The following is a 5,481-nucleotide window of genomic DNA, read 5'->3' on the forward strand; positions in this document are numbered from 1 at the left end:
TGGTAGTATCTGCCTTGCAAGTTTAGATATCCACCTCTGCTTAGGGCTAACAAAGGAGACCCACTGTAATTTCACCTGGGGCCTCAAGGACAGTCAGGGAGATACAGCAGAAAAATCCTTCAGGGATGTGGGAATTTCATATTGAAAAATATGCTTATCCTATGGGTCAAGCTGACTTATCTTTCTGTGGTTTTTGGTTGTAAAAGTGTAGGAATGTCACCTGATTTTGTGCATAATGGAATGTACCTCCAAAGCGATTATAATGTTGCAAAATATAATATGGAAAAAGTAAGACCAAAACTCTCAAGAAAACCTCCAAACCCTGTAACTGGATGTAGAAGCGAAATCTAATATCATGAAAGAGTACAAAATAAGAAAAAACCCAAAACCTAAACCAAGTCACATATGGATGCTGTATTAGCCAACAGGGAGGGAAGGAACAGGATCAGAAGTGTTTCAAAGCCGAGGCAAGAGGGGATACACGGTAGCATTTATTCCTCAGTACCTCAAAATCACAAGAATACCTTACACTCGCACATGCATCACACTTTTCCTTCTGAAATCAACTCTGTCTTTCCTGTGTCCTCGCACCATACTCAAAGGCATAATCTAGGCTCCTCCATGCGTGATTCTTCTGGGCTGCTCTTTACTTGTTCCCTCTGTGGTTGAATTCCGTAAGGTTTCCCATTACGTGTAGCGTTCAGCTGGCACCTCTCACACGTTGCTTCTGGCTTCATTCTTAACACACCTCGTAGGTATTTCCATTGCTGAGCCTTAATTACTGAAAATGTGCCTGGGCAGTATCAACTGACACTAAAATGATTTCCTCTTTAATGTCAATTGAAAAATGAGTTCCGTTTCTTGCTCCAAACATCACTTTCATGTCAGTTATTTCACGAGCCCAGGAGAGTTTTACTAGAGGAGCCAGCTGCCATGGGTGGAACTGTGCCTCGTTGGACCACGCTCTGCTAGCACACACACTCAGCTGTTACTTGCGTTCTGTGTTTGGAGTGCTCAATACCTTTTGAATAGGTCTGCATTTGGTGGGAAGTGGAGACAGTGCTGCAGGGGCTACTGTGCGGACAAAAGGAGTAATGAAGTCTATTGCAAGGAAAGGAGGATCGGAGGCTTCTTAAGAAAAGCTATGGGAGAGGACTGAGAAGTTTTTTTATTGCTCATTATGGTGAAAAGATTCCCCTACTTAGGTCTTTCTCTGACCTCTGCACAGAGATCATTTTTCCTGTCTAGAGACTTGAATTCGCATACTTTTTATTCTCCAAAGACCACATCTCTCTGCTGTGTCTGTTGCACGAAGTGGCACCTGCAGCCATTAAAAATGAGGGCAACAAAAGCCCAAGTTCGCATTGGCATGCAGTGAGGCGGATCAAATGTACAGGCATGTTTTACACATATGCCTTCCTACCAAGCAGTTTTTATTACTGAAAAGTGTTGTGGGAAGAAAGAAAGAGGTCGTTGGCTGTGCAGTTTGCTTTTTCATTCGAGTTCTGAGGATGGGTTATGGTTTAAAGAAGATTGAAGATAATGCTACGTAGAGTCCCTATTGCATAAAATTATCATGGGTCTGTTTGTTTGTGTACATGTACATACATTGACATCCACAGCACAATGCCTTTCCTAAGTGGCATTTTACAAATGGGCAAAAGCAAGCAGAACTTTGCAGAGGACCGAAAGCAGCCACCTTTCTTGCCTCTGGTCAGTACCCAGTACCTTAGTCTACAAACAAACTTACCACACAAGCGTGAATCTTAAAGAGTGTATAATTCTTTTTTTCTTCTTCTTTTTTAATTTAGGAAGTAAGGCATTTCAGGGTGCGGTTCCACCTTACCCTCTACAGTAATTCAATTTATGGTTTTGTTTTGCTTTATTATTTTGATTTAAGTTACCTTTATGTCATCTTTCTTGGAAAAGAAAATCAGCAACTTAAATATGAATGATACCGAGGAAGTCAAGAGAAACAAGTCTGAGATACTCAGGGCTACAGCAGTCTCCCTCACTGCATTTCTACTAACGGTTATAGTCAGGTGTAGCTGTGCTGATGAAATGTGTGGCTGTGTCTGCTGGGGGCAGGGGCAGGCAACGAGTAGCTGAGGGAGGAAAGGGACTGGGGCTTTATTTTGTAAATCATTTATTTTGGATCATTGTAGATATCACCACTGGGAAAAGTAATCCTGCTATAAAATTTTTCATCCCATGTTTCTGAGCCCTTTTTATTGATAAAGTGAATGCTTGTCTGTCCCACGTTGAGGAGGAGACAATTTTCTGGGCCAGGTGTTGATGTCCTGCTATCTGACATTCAAGTTTCCTTGTTCCCTCACAGCCTGCGTGCACCTCAGCCATCCATCCTGCTTCAGTCCTTTCGCTTTTATCTGTGCACAGAATTAATCAAAATTATTTGCTAATTCATTCACCGGGGCAGCTCATGTTCGGTCTACTTCAACCTTCCTAAACTCTGGCTGCCTCCAAGGAGAGGCAAAATGGGGCAGAGCCTCACTAGCCTGCAAAGTCCCTTCCGAGTTAGGGAAGGTCATTTCCTGCCACTTCTTTTTGGTAAGTTTGTCTATTTTTGCCCCTTTTTGTCCAATTAGCTACAGAATTTAATACTTCTACTCAGCAGATGAACTGCTTCTCTCAGGTAAACAGTCTACATTACCACAGCGAGCTTTGATGCTCAAATCCCTATTTTTTTATAAGAATTTTTTCCAAGCCTAATAAAAAATAATATCCTTTGGGAAGAAATAACCAAAGAAGTCCCAGCAGAGAATCCAGCACGGTTATAGCTTGGCGCTTATGCCTCGGGTACTTTTTGAAGGTTTCTCCTAGGTGCTGTGTAGGCAAGTAATGGCAATCACCTCAAAAAGCTCAACACTTTGCATGCCAGACAGGATGCGACATGTGGATGGGACAGATAAATGAGCTGGAAGTGGATTGGGAGGAGAAGGAAGTTATAATAAAATAAACTAGAATTTAGCTGAAGAGCAGAGGTTTTTGCTTTTACAATTCCCTGATCCTGGGTCACCACAGCTGCAGGAAGTTTCTGACACCTTCTTTTTTTTTGGTGGAGAGGGGACAGGGAGGACTTGTTCTCTCGTACTTTCTGTCAGAAGGAGCTGGCTACAAAAGCTGAAACGTATTGCAGCAATAAACATACTTCATGCAGCCGGGGCTGGCAAATGGAAGGACTATTGCTGCAGCCCAGGGAAGTCCTTGATGTGGAAGGACACCTTCTTTGTCCAGGGGCCTCTTGCGCCTCTGCACGGGGGGCAGATTCTTCATTAGGAGCACAGACACTATTGCCAGTATGCAGTGAGCACCGAAAGGGTCGCGTTCAAAGAGAAAGCAAGGAGAAAATGTGATTTGCAGAAAACACCTCCAATGCAACCCCTGCCCCCAGTGCAAAAGTAAGACAAAAGAAGGGACAGTTGTATGGCTAGCTCACCGCACAAGTCCTTGAAGAAAAAAGGTTCCCATCTAGGTTATGTTTAGGTGAGGCCCTCTTCTACAAAGAAAATTCAGCTGTCTTGTGTAGTAGAAACAACCCTGCCATGAGCATCCTATCATCTCAGTCATCGCTATAGACAACGTTCCTCACTAGGCAGAGCAAGCTCAAAGCTTTAGCACCATCGAAAGGTCAGTCAGGCCTCCAACATGAGGTTTTTTGGATTGAAGAAATATCCAAGCCATATGGGTCTGCACAGGGATGAATCATACACCTCAAGATGATTTTGGTGGCAGCGCTTTCACCAGCTGAAACTACTGGGTAACCATATTTTTCTAAACAGCAGTAGATGTTTCTTCTGAGCATGTTTTCTTCTGGGAAAAAAAAAATAAATGGATATTCTCCAAAAACTGTCATCTGCAAACAGCTGTTTACATCCCAAAGGCCTCACAGTACAATCAGTATGTGAAAAGGGAAACGGATTTTGGAAAGCAGTCCTCAAACTCTGTGCTATAGCCAGCTATTGTGGTGAAAAGTAGCCAGTAATGCTGAAGCCCACTGTACTCAGCTGTGTCTGAGGGTCTAGCAGAAATATGAATCGCTTAATGGATTAAGCGGATCATTTTTCCTTCACCTCATAAGCCTAGCAGAACATCTCTTTCTTCTGTGTTTGCACAGTACCCAGTGGAGACTGGGGCCTCTGTGTGTTACTCTAACAAATACTTATTTGCTCATTTGGAAGCATGCACGGGACATAATACTGAAGAGACACAGTTGAGAAACAGGGAAGAGACACTGCAAAAATGAAACAATTTTTTTTTTTTTTTTTTTTTTAAAGTGGTAACTTTTTGGTTCTCTCAAAGACTCACCTCTACAGCAAGAAAGCCAGACTGTCGGGGTGGTTGTTAAGAGACAACTGTTCACTGCTGGAACTTGCAGCACAATCTGAGAAAGGAAGCATTGGATGAGATCTCCGCTTCTCTTGATGGCTTACTCAGTTCTGTTCACTGTGCAGTGGATGTTAAGGCTCAGGTGAGCGTTCGAGTGGCTATGAACAGGAAGACACGCGTATGTTTAGCTATGCCAATGACCACATACTGCACCTGAGAATGCATATACATACACAATTTTAATTCTGTTAGCTGGCTGTGCATGCCTCCCAAGCAAGAGAAAGAGAGAGTGAGGGAAGTTTTAAAGAACCCTGATTTTTCTATTGCTTTACCTTCCTCAAACGAATGACTTCTTCCCTGCTTTTCTCCAGCTAATGATTGCTGTGTCTTGGTATCAACGGATGAGATCTGTCTAGTCCTCTGCTTCTGCCTCCTCCTCTGTACTAAAAAGGAATTCAATGGTGGCCAAGCACCTCCTTCGCATGTCACCAAGATTAACTAGAAAATAATCAGATCATGTGTGGAAAGCTCAGAGGAGCCCGAGTTCCACTACAGAGTATTTCATATGAGATCGGCACTGGATAGAAGTCGCTCTACCTGAGGAAGAGAGCATCCTAGTGGGCTGCTGTGTGGTGTAGCACAACTGTTAATAAGGAGGAAATGCTTTCTGAGTAAAAAATGTGGCATTAGATCCCACAAGAATGATGTTCAAGGAGTTTACACAATTTTCAGTTGGCCGTGTATCAACGGCTGAATTCCACACAAGATAGAGAAATATTGTCTGGTAACAAATGGTGAAATAAGTCAAATAATAGGTGTAAATCATGCTTTCTATCTTTTTTCTCAGACACTTCTATTTTTCAGCAGTATTTCAATGCAGCAGAGCTTAAGGCCTCAGCTAGCCACACTATAAACCCAAGCCTGTTCTACTTTAAAAAACAGCTACATAATTGAAACTAGATCACCTTTCAATTCCTCCATTTAAAGTGGTGGCCATATCCAGTAGGTTATTTATAGAATCATAGAATCATTCAGGTTGGAAGAGACCTCTAAGATCATCAAGTCCAACCGTCAACCCAACACCACCATGTCCACTAAACCACGTCCCTAAGCGCCTCATCTACACGTCTTTTA

The sequence above is a fragment of the Pygoscelis adeliae genome, unplaced genomic scaffold (assembly GCF_000699105.1).
Source record: "Pygoscelis adeliae isolate BGI_AS28 unplaced genomic scaffold, ASM69910v1 Scaffold25, whole genome shotgun sequence".
Classification (NCBI taxonomy): Eukaryota; Metazoa; Chordata; class Aves; order Sphenisciformes; family Spheniscidae; genus Pygoscelis; species Pygoscelis adeliae.